The sequence below is a fragment of the Pelodiscus sinensis genome, chromosome 2 (genome assembly GCF_052426305.1).
Source record: "Pelodiscus sinensis isolate ZL-2025 chromosome 2, ASM5242630v1, whole genome shotgun sequence".
Lineage (NCBI taxonomy): Eukaryota > Metazoa > Chordata > Testudines > Trionychidae > Pelodiscus > Pelodiscus sinensis.
Genome location: NC_143053.1, coordinates 193,355,193 through 193,375,814, shown reverse-complemented (window position 1 = coordinate 193,375,814; position 20,622 = coordinate 193,355,193).

Here is a 20,622-nt window from a genome sequence, read left to right as displayed (position 1 = left end):
AGTGGGCTAAGAGCGAAGCTTTGGGGCTGGGATTGGACAGATCTCATCTCCAGGGCCTGACTGACTCTGTAGGTGTTCATTGCTGGGCAGCCTGCCTAGCATGCTGGGGCCTGTGGGTGCTACCATGCAAATAGCCAGGGACTGGGAGAAGCCTGGGCATCCCATCCTTCTGCCCCGGCCCTGGCTCTAGTTTCTGTGGCTGCAGTTTCCTGTACCAGGTACTGTGGTTTTGAGCCCTGCACTCCCCTCTCCAGCCCCTAATCCCAGCTGAGGGGCAGGGAGAGGGGAAGGTTCCTGCTGATGCACACAGGGCTCTTGGTGTGTCCCTGTGACCCCCAGGACTGTGGGTTCCAGGCTGCCCTGCACTGCATGTCGGGGGGAGGAGGGATGCAGGACTCCAGGCTGAACATGAGGATGGATGCAGGGAATCCAGGCTGAGGGTGAGGGGGGATGCGGGGACACAGGCTGAGCGTGGAGGGATACAGGGGCGCCTGCCACTGCAATACAGTGCTCACGCTGTGCGAGAAGTCCCCTGCAGCTACAGCCTCTGCCTGTGCCTGCCCATGTTGTCCCCCAGTGCTCAGCAGAAACTGGCTCGGCAGCACTTGGCCGGTGCAGCGAGCTGTGTAGTGCTCTTGGGATTTTCCACCCCCTACTTCTTGTCCTGTAGCCTTCCACTTAGAAAGAAAGCACTATGTGGATGCATGCTGGATGAGCTGGAATCATGTGAGAGCTAGCCACTGTCAGTCTATCCCTTTATCAGGTCCCACTGTTCTGACAAGCTGGGAGAGAAGAACCTTAAGTATATGGTGTCTTTATTTTCTTAGGCTAGGGCTACTGTAGGTCTCTCTCTTGGTCTCATTGCTGCATTGAGCCCTCGGAGTACTGAATTTGTATGGCAATCATCCTGTTTCCATCCTCTGCTGCTTTCATAGAATTCATTTCTGAATTCTATGAGAATTTTACAATTTTGGGGACAATTTTCATTTAGAAAAAGTCAACCCAAGATCCTGGTGCAATAGTGCATCTATACTTGTGCATGAAATTAGCACATTTCCTATGCAAATTGGGAGACAACATACACAAATGTCAGAGTGCTTAAGATCACATGATTTGCACACACAGAAAACTGTGGCAATTTGTACCTATTTGAGTATAATTCTTTGTACATGGCAATTTTAAAACATGTGCTTTTGGCTTAAGTAATATTTTCTAATCAAACTGTTAAGATAATCACAACTAGAATTAAGTGCCCCAAGTTTGCCCACCAGTTGCTTTTAAATTGTTCAATTTAAGCTTAACTTTGCCAACTCTGTTCAACTCACAACAATTTACTCTCCTAAAATACTGTGCAATATAATCACTCTTACACTTTGACATTAAACATTAAATATGGGTATAGCAAATAAATTGGCCTTGCAATGTGTCTACAACCCATTCTAAGAGCATACGCCAGTGCTTAGATTTGATTCTGAGCATCCAAAATCAGCATGATGGGGAATGAGTGGAAAACATGTCACCTCCAGAGGAAATTGCATTTAATTTTAAGAAATTTTTTTAAGTATAGTCACCATGGGCTAGATTTTCAGAAATGGACACCTTAATTGATCTGCAACATTGTCACAGAAACTTTGAGAGCAAATCAGGCATCTATGAATGCTAAAAATGCATTATATGTATAACATGTACAATTACCCATTTACCTATGTTGAATGTGCTAGCACCTGGTTTTGTGTGTGCAGTGGGTGCGTCTACACTGCACCGTAATTGAAATAAGATATGCAATTTGAGCTGTGCAAATTGTGTATCTTATTTCAATGCTATTTTGAAATAGCTTATTTTGTCATTTGGCAAACTGTCTATACAGTACCAAATTTTGAAATAAAGCACTATTCTGAAACATCCCTTTCTCCTCATAGAATGAGGTTTACAGGGACGTCAGAGTAGTGAGCCCGAAATAACAGGCTTGCTGTGAAGACACAAGATAGCTGACTGAGCTGATTAAACTGTAGCACACCTCCTGCTAACTTGGACAGGGGAGATGGATGCTCACTTTTTGCTCACCTATACCTATACTTAACCATGGCTACAAGGTTCCTGGCTAGCTTTTTAGCTTTAGTACATGCATAATATGGACAGTACAGGCCATAAGGTTTCTGGCTAAATTTTAACGGTGGTACATGGATAATACGCACAGTAGTCACAAAACCACTGGCTGGAAGACATCAGGAGAACTATAGTGTTTTGCCACCAGTTGGTGACAACAACAAATCACACTTTCCTTTTTCATTTACAGTCTGTCTGATTAAAAACCACCTGAAAATATGGTAGCTTTGTTATATAACATAGTATAGTTGGTAAACTGTCTACCAAAAAGGGTATCTTCTTTGTATTTTGGTAGTTTGGTTAACTAAGTGATTTAAAATGATGTAACTACTGAGATTTCAAATATGCACCTTCATCACTGTTGTATTCTATGCCAGAGCCCTTGAGTCTATACCATTCCTGCAAAACATCTCAACTGCCATGTAAGTAAGCGCCAATTAAGCTCAGCAATTTACAGGAACAAATTTCTCAGGAACTAGGAAGACTGTGATTGCTTGTAATTTCCTTGGATAAAAGGAGATTGGTACTTCTAGGTTTTCCTTTATACTGACAGCCTGCCTCACTTCACTTGTATCTTGAGAATTAGTTGTCACAGACCCAGGAGATGGGGCAGCAAGATTCTTGCTTAACTGTCACTCCAAGAAAAGGAAGATAATGAAATGTCCTCCCTTCTTGAGCCAGACCTCAGCCTCATACATACATACAAAACATGTAAAAGACCTTTAAGGGTCTTCACACAAACTGTCAATAACATTCAAATTGAAAATTAAGTTTAAAAGTACTTAATAATGAACACAGAATTAATACATCAGATTTTGTATGTCAGTGATCAAATGATTTGTTTAAGGGCCACTTACTAACGATGTTTGAGACTCATCTAAGAGACAAACGAAGTTTTGCCATATAATTAAATGAGCAAAATGCATAATCACATTCTTATTAATATGTTAACCTTGTAATGAATAGTTTCATATTGCAGGCATCTGACAAGATAGCTAAGGCAAGCTAATTAGATTTTGAATGAAATGTTAACCATGCTAATTTATATTTTATAAGAATAGTAATTAAAAACCAACATGTTATAGCTGCAGTACAGTATCTTATATTTTATACCAACTCTGCCTTACAAGTAAATTAAACAATGCACATATAATGGATTAATAAAAGCACAACCAGCCATTTATAGCTCAGATAGTAAAATTATACTGCAAATGTTTTATCTTTTATATATTTATTATGTCTCATCTAGGACTCTTAGCAATCTCTTGGTGCAATAAATTATTTTTATATGCAAATTTAGATACAGGGTTGACCAAATAAATATGTATTTTAGGCACAAGTGCTATGGACTCATTTCAGCTGTATGAGAAAATTAAATAACAGTGGCACCAAGGTCACTTGGTATAGAATTCCACATGTTAAGTGCTGCATTATAATAGAGGTATTAGCCCATTGCACCTGGGGTGCCAATCTTCACACAAATCCTTTCTTCAGCTCCATTGAACCCACATTAGGTCAATGGATTGTGTCCTTTCAAGATTTCTTGCTGATATCCAACTTTAGTTAGCATTTTGGGATATTTCTATTAATGGGTTCATTATGAATAATTTCCAGTTAGTGCTACAAGATATTCTACAGATTGGACCTCCCTGGTCCAGCACCCTCGGGAGGAGGGAGTTTGCCACACCAGGGGAGGTTGGCCTCTCTGCCAGGCTCCCCTGCCCCTGGGACACGGGCCTCCTAGCTCTTCAGTCAGTCCTGGGGCTGCTGGAGTTCCACAGCCCCAAGGCTGCCAGACCCTGCTGTCCCAGGTCTGCTGGGCTCTGCTATCCAGGGGCCACTGGGGCTCTACTGTCCTGGGAAAGGGTCATTACAGCAAGAGCCAGTAGAGGGGAGAGTTGGGGAAAACGTATCGGTAGTCCCAGGCTCAGTTGCTTTCTCCTGGCTGCTGCCAGGGTCTGCTCCTTTTTAGCCAGGATCAGCAGCACCACTTCCATAACCCCCCAATGCTGCCTTCTGCTCTCCTTTGGACTTCTCCTCTGTTTGGATCTGGCAGCACCATTAACTTGACTCCTCCTGGTTTCCTGGTTCCAGGCAGAAAACTCTCAGGGTAGAGTGTGTGTGTGTGTGTGTGATGGGGGGATGGGGGGGGAAGAGGGGAGAGAAAACTCTCACAGAGGTTGGGGAGGTAGAGTAGGGGAAGTGTTGGCAGACTTGGGCAGAGGAGAAGCACCATTGCAGTGGAAGGAGGGGAAAAAATCAAAATTAAAATAATTATTTTAACTATTTAACTTGGACAAGCATGAGATTTTTTTTAAAAAAAAATTGTAATGACTGGATGATGCATATGTTTCTGTAGTTATGAAAGTTATTGGAAGAAAGCAGAAGGGTTTACATTTATTTTTTGAAATGCTTTGAATGAAACTGAATTGATTTTCTTTAAAATGCAATATTGAAGGATGATAAAAATGATTGCACTGAAATACAGAAAGCGCCCCTGGGGTTAGGGGTTTCAGCCATCAGCAAGATAGTTGGCATGGTAAAGACATTCTCAGATGAATTGTTATTGCAAAATAACTGGAAAACATGATACACAGGGAGAGTGTATTGTGATTCTTGGATATTAATTGTTCATTTTCCAGCTCAATTTTTTTAGCCCTACAGCAGTACAGTTAAAACAACATCACGATTCTTTGTCTGGTTTAGGAAGGTGAAGGTGACTGTGCAGGAAGACAGGAGAATGCAGGGGTGTACAACAAGTCAGGGCAGAAGGTTTAGGAGATGAATATGGTCAAGGAACGATGAGACCTAGGAGAGGAGAGAGTCAAGCAAGTAGCAGGAAATGGATGGCAGTTCCTTTATCTTAGGCGTGAGAAGGTGGTACATGGAATCTCCAGCAAGGGAGAGCTGTGCATTTTTTTATGCATTAATTTCAGGTTGAAAAGTCAGCCTTTATCATACATCTATTAGCAAAGGTGGACGGGGAGAACTTAAAAGTTAAAAAACAGAGCAAAAAGGCAAGGTTTGAAATTTTGGCAGCTGATCACATGGTTTTGAGGAGTTTAGTTCATGGTTTTGGGACTCTTAAGGTTGGCAGCAATGTTCTCTATAAGCGGGGTGCTTATGCGGATGCTCAGGTGTCATTGAAATGCCGCCCACCTGATTACAAGAGCACCCACAGCTAGGTTTCTGTTTCTACTGGTGGTGCAAATGCACATGTCTCGGTGCACATAAAAGTTATTCTGCACATAGATGGAAAAGATTAGGGGGAACACTGGCTGGCAGTATGCTACAGTTCTTCCTTTCTGCTGGATAGAGTCCCTAGCGAGTGACTAATAGACAGCCAGTGCAGATGCCAGAGCACTGATGTCATGTACTTCCTGTGAAATGCCCTGCTCATGGAACATCTCCACTCTGACCTGATTAGCCTCATTTGGAGTATTGTGTCCAGTTCTGGGCACCACATTTCAAGAACAATGGGGAAAAATTGGAGAAGGTCCCAAAGCAACAAAAATGATTAAAGATCTAGAAAACATGACCTATGAGGGAAGACTGAAGGAATTGGGCTTGTTTAATTTAGAAAAGAGAAGACTGAGAGGTGACATGATAGCTGTTTTTAAGTAACTAAAAGGGTGTTACAAGGAGGAGGGAGAAACATTGTTCTCCTTGGCCTTTGATGATAGGACAAGAAGAATTGGGCTTATACTGCAGCAAGAGAGGTTTAGGTTGGACATTAAGAAAAACTTCCTAACTTGAATAAATTGGTGATTAAACACTGGAATGGTTAAACACTGGAATAAATTGCTTAGGGAGGTTGTAGAATCTCCATCTCTGGAGCTATTTAAGAGCAGGATGGATAGACATCTATCAGGGATAATCTAGACAGTTTTTGGTCCTGCCATGAGATCAGGAGACTGCATTTGATGACCTTTCAAGGTTCCTTCCAGTTCCAGTATTCTATGATTCTATAACTAAATCAACTTCAGACCCTGGATGGTTTTAAATCTAGCCCCTGGCGATGTACAGATCAATAGTCTAATTGCAAGGTAATAAAAGCACAAATCAGAATAGGAAATTCCACATTAAAAAACAAACAAACAGATGCAGCCTCCTGACAGATGGTAAAAGGAACCTGGCCACTGCTGTAATATCAACCAGCAGCAACTGATTGTTTAATGTGACCGTCTTCACTTCCCCTGAGCTTGTGACCAATTACAGACTCTACCTCAAGAGTAGATATTACCTCTTCCATTAGCTTCCTCACAGCTCTCCATCAGCATATTGGTCTTGTCTGGACTTAGCTTCAGCCAGCATAGTCTCATCCATGTTCCAGTTTCATCTCTACCTGCAGTAAAGTTTTGAAAAGAGTCCAGTCTTCTGTTGGTCTTCAACTGGCCCTTTCTGTTGGCTGCTGTAACAGGGCATGCTGAGTCAGGAGCTAACTGGGCTCTGTCACTCGAATACCCTTTGGTATATATATAAAATTAGGATCCACTTGGAAGATAGGAGGTTGGCAAATGTCTGGTCCTTGTCCCTGGAAGCAAGGAGGAAAGCTGGGTAGACGTCATAAGCAATAGTCCTCCCTGGTTGCAGATGGAGATTTCACTTACAGTAGCACCTCAGACTACCTCATTTTGAACCAGAAGAACAAAGTCAAGCAGCAGCAGAGGCTAAAGCAAATGAAGTAAATATAGTATAGCAACGCATTATATATAAACTACTGAAACAATAAAATCAGCATTTTTCCTTTTCATAGTGAAGTTTCTAAGCTGTGTTAAGTCAATGTTTAGTTTTAAACTTTTGGAAGAACCACCATAGTATTTTGTTCACAGCTATAAACAATGGAGTTATGAACATTTGCATTCACAAGGTTCTTCTGTACCTTCTTTTCATACCTCAAATAAGGAAATTGCCATTCATTTCCTGTTGCTCACTTGACTTTCCCATCTTCCCCCACCCATATGTGCCTCATCAACTTTTTCCTCTTACCTATTCCCACCTCCCACCATTCTCCTGCCTGCCTGCTCAGTCATCTGCACCTTCATAAATCAGACAAAGAAGAGCATCACACAGCATGGTGATGGTGCAGAAGAAGTGGGGTGGCAGTGATCTGTGAATAAGTGCTGAAAGGACTCTCAGGGGGAATAACCTTGTGAAAGGGGTATAATTTCTTCCCTGGAAAGAAGAATATGCACAGAGAGACAGTTGAACATCTAACTACTCACTTGCAGAAGTAAATAAGAATTTAGATGACAAGTCAATTTCATATGCATCTTTTTTTTTTGTTGGTTCAATATTCACCTGTGAAATTAGATGTTATTTCTGAAACTAAATATCTTAGACTATTGAGTTAAACTATATTTGTAAATCATCAAAATTGGCCCTGCTTGTGTATGTAAATGATATACATACGTGTTGATTATCAGTAACATTGCTGCATTTCTAATTCTGGCTGGGGAGCGCATGTAGCAGATGAACCTGAATCTGTCCCAGCCGGGGGATACACACCCCTCTTCTGTTTATGCCTACTGGAGCTGCGGCAGCCATGGAGAGGTGCTCCTCACCTCACGCCAAGCTGCTGTGGTGAGAGAGGGCTGGGGTTGTCCTCTCTCCCTGGGGCAGCTTACATGCTGAACCCCTCATCCACAGCCCCACCCCAGTGCAATGATTTAAAAAAATATATACATTTTCATTTTATTTTCCAAACACAAAAATGAATTGACTTAAGGATCTGAGCAGTGCTGGGTAAGTCTTCTAGCATTAAACATACATAATTTAGAGGAGTCTGCCACTTGCCTGATACTCTAGGAGTGTAATTTGTATTTAATGAGTTCCAAATGCTAACTGTCATCATTTTATATTTGTTTTGCTTAAGTTGAAAGATGAAGGCACACCCTGGTTCTGGGCTTGAAAATAAGTCTATAGGCTACACTGGAACCTTGCAGCCAGAACTTCTGGCCAGGAAATTTGTGAGCAATCCGAACCAAAGGGCATATTAGCATAGGGCTGGACAAAGTCCTTTGGCTTCTAGACCTATCAGCTCTAAAAATGGCCTGTTTTCAATAGTTTGTTAACCTTTCATTGGAACATTTGTATTAAAAATCTTATCTACAGTATGTGGAATAAAAATATGTATAGCCTTGTAGATGAAACAAGGAGAACCAGACACACACCCACACACACCAGAATATTGTGACCAGACTTAAAACTTTTGAATCACTGGCGTTGCCAAGGTTTCCTTTTCAGTATGCATGTCATGTTCTCTTATTTTTTTTAGTCTGACACTTTAGCTTTCATAAATCACATACAATGTTGATAAAGGAAAAGAGCACAGCCATAAGAAAATTCAACTGGTTGGCAACTCTTTCTAATTTGATAATTTCTGAGCCTAAGATGTCTCAATCACCTAACTATATCCTTTGCATTTCATTGGATTACCCTGTGTTATATTGGAAGTTTGCATTTAAGACAGATCCAGATGGTTTGGGTCTTTAGGATGTGTGTATGTGATAGATAGTGTTAACTGCTGGTCTTGCTACCTTATGAGCTACTAGAACTACTAATAGTACAAATGCCAAACCCACATGCTGGTAAGTAAGACAAAACTTATTGGCAAAAGAATATCAGACAAAATTGATAAAGTATGTATTCAAAAAGCAAGGAAATTGTCTGTACTGTCCAAGACTAGGAAGAGGCAGTGATCATGAGGTATGCAAACCTTTATGAGAAGATGGAGAGCCAGAAAACCCCTTGAAAAAATAATTAGCCAACACAGAAAAACTTTAATACCATAAAAACATGACCTACAATTGACAGGTATTTTTTGCTGGTGTATAGATCTTGGCTTCTGTTATTTCCACTTCAGTTTATCTAATGAAGTGGGTTTTACCCATAAAAGCTCATGATACTGTATATTTTTGTTAGTCTCCAAGGTGCCACAGGATTACTTGTTGTTCCTAAAGTTATGACTAACACCCCTCTGAGACCTGAAAAACTTGTCAGTTCACGTTCTTTAGCCACATGGTCACCATGAGTTGACATCCTCAGATCACAATATCATATTTCAATCAGATTTTCCAGCGTTAGTTCTGAACTGAGGATGGAACAGCTGTTGAGTATTATCTAGACTGACTTTCCTTACTCCCCCACACCTATATTAATGATTCAAAGGGTAAAATTAATAAAATTCCTGCAAGGTTGGTTCATATAAATGATACAAGTTGTGCATCCCAAACTGGGACTCTTTGGTTCAGCAACATCTGTGGTCCATGGACAGCCCACAAATAGATATCCCTGGACTAGAGAACCCTGTGGCCAGGAGTCCAGTGGCAGTGGGCCAGTATCCAACAGCCCCACCTGAAGGCTGGGAGCCTGCAGCAGCCCATGCTGGCAACTGGTAGCCCACACCAGCCCCAGACAGGATCCAGCAGCCTCACCTGGGGCTGGCAGCCCATAGGGATAGAGTCTGGAAGCCTGTGTGAGGGGCCAGGAGCCTGCAGCAGCCCCATTTGGCATCTCGCAGTCTGCTGCAGTGGGGCCAGGAGCCCCTGACAGCCCTGGTGATGTCCAGTAGTCTGCAGCAGTGGAGCCAGCTGCCAGCATGATGGGAGCTGGTGTCCAGCAGTCCCGCCTGAGGCCAGGAGCCTGTGGCAGCCCCAGCCAGTGCCCAGGAGCCCACAGCAGCAAGAAGGGAGCCTAAGGCAGCTCCAGTTAGCTGGGGCTGGTGGTAGGGGAGGCTGGAGACTAGCTGGGACCGGCTGCCCAGTTGAGCCAGAAGCAGGGGGGCTGGCTGGGCCAGAAGCAGAGTCAGCAGCAGGCTGGAGGGCTGGTGGCAGGGAACTTTCCCTGGTCCTGCAACTTCCCTCATTTGGAACCGGTGAGGTCCCGAGTCTGCTGGACCATGGAATTCCAACCTGTATATGTAGAACTTGTCATTCAGCATACGTACATGTGTTGTGTTTTCTCCCTCCGACCATGATGCTTTGGAAAAGGCACAGCTTATCCTTAGGTTTTCTACTTATTGTGTAATGTATTGAAAACATCAAATTATCAAAGGAATATCAGTCATTGAATAGGCTCATACTAAAAGCATACCCTTCCTTCCACAAGCTTACCATTGTCTTTGCACTAGATAATTACATGTGGAGTTGAAAAATAAAGTCAGCACGTCTATAGAACCATATCAATGTTTTAAGACACTATTTTATAAACTGTAAACTTTGTTACGAGCCTTTTGTTCCGAGGCAGGCGAGGCACGTAGGTTCTTAGTTTACATCTTGCATGGATGTTGTTTTAGTGGCATGCTGAGTCACATGTGATATATGAAAACTAAGCCAACGGATAGGATTAATGGTTCCACTGAGCCCCTTTCTACAGGAATACTGGCTTGAACTATAAGTGAATTCCACAGATCATGATTTATGTGCAGAAAGTAAAAACCCAGTATTTACTTATAGAGATCAATAAAACTCAACACAGTCAGTGCATGTCTTAATGGATATTTATAATTCCCTTAAAATAACTCTGCTACTCCCACCATCCTCACACTTATCTCTGCTTTCCAGCTATTTCAGGAATAAGCAGAAATAAAACAAAACCATCAATAATACAATGTAAATTTAAAAAAAACTCTGTTCAGAGTTATAGAATTTTGTCCAGCACTTTGCAATCTGCTGTACAAACATTTTTAAAAAGCAGCTTCAGTAAGTCTGGTAGGCATCTTCTGATGAGATTAGCAGGAATTCTGACAAACATGGAAATGTAGTCAATGATACACTGACGACTACTGTAACTGAAGTGAGATCAGATTGAATTACCATAGTATAGAGTAAATTAAATTGCTGTGGTTGAAGGAGATTTGCCCTTTGTCTATAATCTACATTTAGCAGCTGGAACTCTGACTGAAACTGCTACACAGCAACAAGTAAAATCTTTCTACAAACAAGATGGCAGGAGAAGAGCTGACAAATTAAAACACGAATTAAAAGAGAAATTCAGTTTGGTGCCAGACCCTCCCTGCTGATTAAATCCAACAGGGAGATGGTGTAGTAATAGGAGCTGCTGCTTGACAACAAGATCTCAATGCAGCTCTGGGGATATATATTTTTTCAAATGATATATGGCATAATCTTCAATGTCTAATATTCAAAGGATGAGCATTTGAATCAAAGGTGGCCACTTTGTTTATTTCCTCTCCTCCTGGAACCTAAAATATGACAAAGAATCAAGAAATGACTTTGTATTACCTCTGACACGCCTAATAATACCTAGCATTTATACAGTATTTTTCAGCAGTAGATCTCACAGAACTGTACAAAGGAGGTCAGTATCATTAGTCCCATTTTACAGATGGAAAACCAAGGCACAGAGAGGCAAAGAGACTTGCCTACTCCCAGCCTATAAGCCAATGACTGAGCTGGGAATAGAGCCCAATCCAGTGTGTGGCCACAATGACGTTAGAGGAAATGCTTGAGTTGTGGCCTCCTGTGTATAAGAGAGAAGGGACAATAGCTCCTGCATGCATCATGAAAGTCCCAAAAGTTTGCAACTCACTGCTCCCCTGGCCTACAACAATGTGTTGACTTTTTAAGGCATTTTGGAAGGTCTTTTTTCCTTAGCTGCAAGGCAGTGGAGGAAGAGCTTACATATGTTTTTCGCAGTTGAGTTAGTGTAGCTTCTAGTGTATATGTTGATTAATAGTTGTGGGGTGCAGATTATAAGAGGGTTGTTTGATGGTTGTACATTGAGGAGCTGTCACCAATGGGCACTGAGAATCAGGCAATCAAACTCCTACTTAAATGCTCAAATCCAAATAAATTCCATCACAGCACCTCCTCATTTGATAGCACATGATTGAAAATATGTCCCAGCATATGTTTCACTTTGCATCCAAGACCTGAAAGTGCACAGACTCTGAAGTAATTCTTTTTTTAATATTTATTGCTTATCAAAAATTAATGAGAACAACTGTGTGTACTCTCCACATTTTTATCTGATGTATAAACAGAGCAATGGGGTTAATTGTGAAAACTGTTTGCTTTTGAAAAACACTCAAGTGCATTTTTTTTATCAAACTGTGATTTTTCCCCCCTAGCTATAGCACATATGCCTTGCAACAAGCTGCCAAAACATATATAGAAAAATAAGCCAAGATTATAATCCCTATTTATACAGCCTCCAATAGAGACTCACATCAATTACACCTAGTTTTCTTTCTGTACCAGAAAACTGTGGCTACACCCATTAATGTTAGCCTCCTCTCTAGGACTGCCTTGGCACAAGGACATGCAACAAGTCGTGTGTAAAAAAGGAAAATATGCTTGATTTAAACTATTTTCTGAACAAACTTCATAATCCAACGAATCAGAAACTCAGGTTAATAACAAGTCACCTCAGTTAGACATGCTCCGAAGGGCCAATAGCCTGAAACAGCATTTGTCACTACTGGTTGGACCTCCCTTGTCCAGCATCCTGCTGGACCGTGGATGTTGCCAGACCAGAGAGTCCCAGTTAAAAGAGGAACAACATGTAGTAAATATCATACCTGACAGCAGGTCTCCCCAGCTGAACACAGTGTTTCCTTCTCTATTTTCTCTGCCTGAGTCGCATCCACCTGGGAGTTACAAAATCCCCCTTACCCAGAGGTTTATGTACTTCCAGACGTGAGAAAATCATGTATTTTGGCAACCATACAGAGATTAAAGGAGCCAAGGCTTTAATGCTACTGGCTGGGAGAGACTTACTGCTCTACCTTCAGCAGGGAGCTGCTGCTGTGCCCTGTACCCAGTGCCCTCCTCTTGTCAGGCAGCTCCTTGAGCAAGTCCTGAGCCCCTGGCTGGCTGGGGCTCATTAAGCAGTCGTGGGGCCGTTTAGAGGCAACCTTGCGGATAACATATAAACTTTGGGCCATTCCTGCAAAGTGCCTGCTTTTCCTGGGATACTTTGTGCCCTGATCTGAAATGACTATACAGGGAAGAAAAGGGAGGTGCTTCCCACTCACCAAACCCACATGGCTGCCTGGGACGTACATGGACCATGGTTCTCAGAGCAGGAGGAGAACCAAGACTGGGCACTCAACACTCCTCCCATGAGCAAGTGGTGGAGAATGGGATGGAGTAAAGGGATTTAGCTCTGTTTTGCCCAGTAGAGAAGCGAACAGATCCAGCTATGGTTTAGAGCTGGGGTGAGCAATATTTTTTGACTGGGGGCCACTTCAGATATTTTTGAAGTGGCTTCAGGCCACCCCAGAAGGGGCAGAACCTCAGGCAGAAAGAGCAGGGCCTGGACACATCCATACTTCCCAATACACAGACCCTGATTGGTCTGGAGGTAGGGAAGTGCACAAAGATTTTGCAATCTCCCCGCCCCCCCGAGAGACTTGCCAGCTGTTCAGAACAGCTGGTGGTTCCCTCTAGATACCTGTGCCCCTAGAGGAGGGAGGAGACTTCAGGTGCTCGGCCCTGTTGCCCCCTAGTCAATCAGGGCCTGGGGAGGTGGAGTACATGAAGTCTCCACTCCCTGCTCCCACCCTATAAGGGAGCACGGCACTTAGAGTCAGCCACCAGCTGAGCAGCACCTGGTGTTTGACTTTAAATGATGATCTCCTTGCAGAGCGGGAAGAGACTTCACACGCTTCCCCTACACCCAAGCCCTGATTGGTCTGGGAGTTGGGGGGAACGTGCACCCTGTCCCGGTCCTGCGGTGCTTAGAAGGTCGCGAGGAGACTTCATGTGCTCCCCCAGGCCAATCAGGGTTTGTGGGCAGGGGAGTGCATGAAGTCTCCACCCTTGCAAGGTGGGAACAGGACAGGAGGAGACTTTGCACTCTTTCCCCCACCCCTAGGCCCTGATTGGCCTGAGGGTGGGGGGAGTGGCAAGGCCTCCGTGGGCCAGAACAACACTCTTGATGGGCCAGATGCAGCCTGTGGAGGCTTTTGCCCTTTTGCCCACTCCTGGTTTAGAGAGTATGCTGAACCCCAATAAAATGTAATAAATTCCTCCCTCATCTCCACTTCAAGGATAGTGGAGCTATATGGTGCCCCACACCCAGGTGTGAGTCTATAAGCCCAATGCGTACCATAGGAAATTCTCAAGTGGGCAGCCGCATTGAATTCTATGTGACTACTCATGCAAGTATGACTTATGTCGTAGAATCCTAGGGTTGGAAGAAACCTCAGGAGGACACCAAGTCCAACCCCCTACCCAAAGCAGGACCAACCCCAACTAAATCATCCCAGCCAGGGCTTTGTCAAGCTGGGACTTAAAAGTCTCTAGGGATGGAGATTCCACCACCTCCCTAGGTAACCCATCCCAGTGCTTCACCACCCTCCTAGTGAAAGAGTATTTTCTAATACATAACCTAGACCGTCCCCACTGCAACTTGAGACCATTGCTCCTTGTTCTGCCATCTGTCACTTTTCATGCTTCATAATCCAGTTGATGATTTACTAGATAGGAAGCCAAGAGAACAGAATTCTATTCTTCTTTCTGTTGCTGACCAGTAGGATAACTTTGGGCAAAACTCCCCATTTCTCTGTGTCCTAAATAGAGATCTATGGAGTAAAAGTTATTTTTAAAGAGCTGAGTATTATGCCTCCATTTTAAGACCACAAGTCCTTTCGTTTGGTAGCTATGACCTTGCTGATGTGTGCAAAGAGTGAGTCCTTTTTGTTAATCTGTACAATTGTTCTCATGGGTCAGTTTCAAACCTGGGGGTGACAGTTTAAAAGGGGCAAAACAGCAGTAGATGGAAAAATAGAGTCAGAACTATTTCAGGGAAAAGGTTCTAAACATATGAAATAAATAACGGGAAAGTGACTGAAGCAGAAGAGTGTAAAAGAGTGCAGGAGTGATTCCGTTTGAGCAGGAGAGTGAGATTAAGTTAAATCAAAAAAAGGCATGCTGGGCCAGATGATTGTTTTTCTTGTTTGTAAATTTCATATGTTTTTGAACATTAAAATAACTACACAGATGGTTTGTGTTACTCCCACGACCTTTTAAAGTAAGTTTCCAAAAATGTCACCTGGTTCTGTATCCTCTCACATAATATAAAGTGCATGCACTGTTTTCCAACTTTCATACATGAGATCTCATGCCCATGAGGACTTCATTAGTCATCATTGTGGGAAAATGTGGGGAAAGGATACATATGTAGAGATGTGTACCCCTAGATTCTGCTGCAGAAATGGCTGTTGATGGCCCACTCTGTCACCAAAGATATCACTTGATCAATTTGAATAACCCTCCTGAATGCTCTTACTTTCTTGCTCATTGTGTTAATCTCTTCTTCTCACTACGGCTGCCTATTCAACTGAAAATGAGGATTGTATGCTCTTATAAGCTTTGTACAATGCTAAGAATACAACTGTTTGCACTTTCTTTCATATTTATCCTTGAGAGGTCAAATAACCCTAAACAGCACTCCTACTTTGAGGCTATGCTATCTCCTGGATATCCTTAGAGGCATTGAACCCAAGCATTGGGGAGGCTGAATCTTTCGGTGGAAGCTCATCTTTCAGACAGGGTGTTCCAAACCCAAGCATTGGGGAGGCTGAAATTCACTCAAAAACGTCTTCAGTGCACAGTCCCATCCCAACTCCTTTAGTAGCACAGATAGAATCCCAGTGTCACTGCAAAGACCAGCCTGTGGGAGTGGGAGAAAAACCCAAGATGAGCTTTATCTCCATCAGTTACAAAGAGCCTCATTGATCCCTCTAGCCTCACTACCTTAGGCTATGTCTACACTACAAAGTTAACTCAAACTAACAGCCGTTAGTCCTCGTAGAATGAGGTTTACCTAGTTCGAATTAAGCTCACCACTAGTTCGAATTAAGTTTGAACTAGCAGTTTGCATGTGTAGCGCCTATGAAAGTTAATTCGAACTAACGCCTAGTTCAAATTAAGGGCTGTGTAGTCACTTAATTCGAACTAGTTGGAGGCTAGCCCTTCCCAGCGTGTCCTGGTGGCCACTCTGGGCCAAGCCAGGGAAACTCTTTTGCCCCCCTCCCAGCCCTGGAGCCTTTAAAGGGACACGGGCTGGCTACGATGTCCGTGCCAGGTGCAAGCCTGCCAGCACCCAGCCAGCAGACCCTGCACCTGGCACGGCATGAGCCAGCCACCCGCTGCCACCCAGCCCTCAACCTCTTCCTGGGACCAGAGTGGTGGCTCACAGGAGCCTGCCTGGGACCGCAAGAGGCGGGCGCCCGCCTGGTCTAGTGCGGAGATTGTGGACCTCATCCAGGTTTGGGGGGAGGCCTCCAACGTCCATGACTTCCGCACTAAGCCCAGGAAAGTGGCCATCTAGGGCAGGATAGCTGCCAGCCTGTCCACCAAAGGCCACATGCAAACCCAGAGCAGGTTTGCATGAAAATCAAGGTGGTCGAGTGAGACCCCCGACCCTGAGCTTAGAACATAAGAACAGCCGTACTGAGTCAGACCAAAGGTCCAGTAGCCCAGTAGCCTGTCTGCCGAGAGCAGCCAACACCAGCTACCCCGGAGGGGATGGACCGAAGACAATGACCAAGCCATTTGTCTCGTGCCATCCATCTCCAGACTTCCGCAAACAGAGGCTAGGGACACTGTTCCTACCCCCTGGCTAATAGCATTCCATGGACCCAACCTCCATGACTATATCTTACTTCTCTTTAAACTTTGTTATAGTTCTAGCCTTCACATCCTCCTGTGGCAAGGAGTTCCACAGGTTGACTATGTGCTGTGTGAAGAAGAACTTTTGCTTTTAGTTTGAAGCCTGCTGCCCATTAATTTCATTTGGTGTCCTGTAGTCCTTCTATTATGGGAACTAATGAAGAACTTTTCTTTATGCACCCTCTCCACACCACTCATGATTTTATATACCTCTGTCAGATCCCCTCTCAGTCTCCTCTTTTCTAAACTGAAAAGTCCCAGTCACTTTAGCCTCTCCTCATTCGGGACCTGTTCCAAACCCCTGATCATTTAGTTGCCCTTTTCTGAACCATTTCCAAGGCCAAAATATCTTTTCTGGGGTGAGGAGATCACTTCTGTACACAGTACTGAAGGTGTGGGTGTGCCATAGTTTTATACTTCCCCTCCTTCTTCTTCCCCTGGCTTCCCCCTTCCAGCTCCCTCCTCCCAGGTTTCCCCCTCCCCTCTGCCACCCTCTCTCTTCCTCTCTCCCACCTCCTTTTCCCAGTCTCCCCAGAGGTTAATCCCCACCCCCCAGTTTTGTTAAATAAAGAGAGTTTCTATTTTTTGAACACACGTGTCCTTTATTTTTTACATCAGGAAGGGGGGCTAGAGAGGGGTATGTGGAAGGAGATGAGGGAGGAATGGGGTACGAGCCTCCAATGGGGAGGACTGAGGTGGCTCTGCGGGCTCCTCGGGGTGGAAGCTCTCCTGCAGGGTCTCCTGCATCCTGACAGCCCCCCGATTGACCTCCCCCCCAGATGGCAGCCTGCAGCAAGTGCAGCCGGGCTGATGGCCGAGTGCTGTGATGCGCCGAGTGTGGGCACTCAGAGCACTCCAAGACAAGACTGCTTTGCTGTCCCTCATCGAGGTAGACAAGCAAGCGGGGAACCCTGAGAACTGTCTGTCCAGGGTGGGGGTTGGGTCCCTTTAAGCACAGCCCTCAGCTAGCCTGAGACAGCAGCTCCACACTCTAAGTCCTAACCTGATGCCCTGCTGGCACTGCTTCCGGCCAGCCTTAACTTCGGTTCAGGGTCCACTCAATGTGAACATGCTATTTCGAATTAGCAAAACGCTAATTCGAATTAGTTTTTAGATCTAGATGCACTAGTTCGAATTAGCTTAGTTCGAATTAATTCATTCGAATTAAATTAGTTTGAATTAGTATTGTAGTGTAGACATACCCTTAGTCATAGGAAAAAGCATTACCTTCCTTTTGGGCAGTGGCCAACTCTGACATGAACTGCAAGCTTCTAGGGCCCATGTCCCAGCCTTGGGCTCAGGCTCTGCTTGGGTTTGCTGTGTCCCAGCAGCCATGCAACATGCCCTCTCCTGCAGCCTGGGGCAACCCCTTCCTTAAGAACCTCAAAATCCTCATCTTCCAGCTGGCCAGAGAAAGTAGCTGTGGGATTTCCCGCCCTCTGTCTAGTGAGCCAGGTGTATGTAGGGCTGAAGAAGGCAGTTCCACTTGGCTGGGAACAGGCAGACAATCTGGGATTCAGAGGGAGGGATATCCCACTCAACACTGCTGCTGACCTATGGAGTGAAAGCTACACACTTGTGAGACAAAAGGTGACTGAAGTCTGTGTTCAGAGATACAAGAACAGGGAGAAATGTAATATTTATGACCTCCCAACTACCATCACCTCCTCACCCCCCATTCATCTGTGCAGAGGTCAGCCTCAGTCTAGACCTTTATCTTTTTGGATGGAGCTAAATATCTGGGAAGGAAAGTTTTTTGATGAGTCACAGGCTAGTAATAACATAAACCTGAAGCCAGTGGAGTTATACCATTGTAATGCTGGTTTAAAGTGAAAGGAGGACCAAGGTCTATAACTTTAGGACCAACTATTGCTCACACATAATACTTGCAAAAGTAATGCTGGTGAATTCAGTGTCACAGCTCTTATAGGGAATCCTCCAGCATGAAAGGGTTATATCATCAGGGCCTTATTCTTAGGCATTTTCTAATTTCTATGAGGTCTCTTTCAATACTTCATCTTGGTTTTAAATGAACCTCAAGATTTTGTAATCCCCAGATAGCCACCAGCACAGTTCATGTCCTTTATATGTATCAGGCTCCAGTTACATTAATTCCACCTGCAAAATACTAGGTGCAATTTCCTCTCTGTAATTATTTGGGCCTGTTGGTGCCAAAAGTAAGCCCACTTTCAAAAATCCGGTCCAGTATGTATAGTGAACGTGGGAGTAATCCAGACCATCTGTTCAGTCATTTTTGCTGTTCAGAAAATATGAAACTTACAAACAGGAAAAGAAGTCATCTGGCAAAGCACACTCAAATGTCAATGTTTTTTGGTAAAACAAAAGAGGAAAAAAGAACGAACAATAAAAAAATAAAAAAAATCTAAATATTATTTTTAAAAAGAGAGACATTAAAACCAGCATAAATAATTGTTACTGGCAACCTTAGATTGCAATGCACTCTGCATTTATACAAGAAAAAACAGAGTATGGCAAATTATTGCAGGTGACTAAATGGTTAAACTAGTTCTTTCCTTTCCTATGTATTGTCTCTGCTTGAGTGATTGCTCAGTATTTGCTAGGATACCACATGGTGCTTTACCAGATGCTGAACTGTCAGACAGGCAGAGTTGCAATGACATCAAGAATATATCTATTATAGCCATATTTTCCCAAAATACACACACACACACACACACAGCCCACATCCACAAATTGTGTTTTTCCTGTCTATCCTAGTTTAATTACTCCAGAATTCAAAAATAAAATTAAACTAGCATATACACATGCCACAGTAAAGCAAAAAAGTGAAAAGTGGTGATCTTTTTATTGTTATTTATATGACTGCCTATTTTTCATTTGCAGAGGAGTGTGGGAAGGGAAGGGGTTAAGTGACAATATACATAACATTTCTTTTTCAATGACAGAACAGAGGACTGTGCAGCATGGATCTCTGAAGAAGGTGAATGTGTCTCCTAATGAGGTGCAGCTGATGGAACTAATGCAGTGGAACAGCTGCAGTGGGCTTTTCCCCAGTTTGGAGTCATATTAAAATCAGTTTCCTCTCATAGTGGCTCTATTTTCTTCACACACTCTAATTATGATTGATAGGCAAAAGATATAAAATATTTCACCTTTCCCAGCAAGATTCTTAGCATGTGAAGCATTGAGAATGAAAATTCCTGGTAGTTTTCCAAGAAAGACCAGTAAAACTGTAGGAAATTGGTGGGATTAGTCTACAAATTAGGGTTAAATTACCATAATGCACCATTTCCAGCACTAATCTACACTGAATTGTCAAAAGAAGAGTATGATTTAAATCCAGAAGAGGAGAATATATGTTGCTAATGTGTGCTTTATTAATACCATATTTTTGTAATCAGCCTGCTATGTGGTTCTAAGTCACATGCCTTATAACTTTCTAAATAAATTACATTTCTGCTCCTTCGATTATCAGCCAAACTTGTAATCTTATCAAAAAATGAAATCAGGTTTGTCTGACAAGACTTATTTTCTATAAAACCATGTTGACTGGCATTTAATTATATTACCATACTTTATTCTGTAGCGAATGACTCCTGTGTGACAAACAGGGGCCTGGGACCCCAGGAAAAGAACAGAGGGCCTGAACCCAGAGAATAAGCAATTGAATCAGCTGGCAGTACAAGATAATTGCACTATAAAATTGTATTGGGTAAGGTATTTTATGAAAGCTAGTGTCCAATTAATAGTTGGTGATTAATAGCATTGTATGTATTAATGTTATAGGAGGAAGTATTTACTGATTACAAATACAAATACAGTATTTACTGATATTATGCTTTAAAATCTGTGGCCAGACAAAGGGAGAAACAGATTTTCCCCCAGGCAGTGA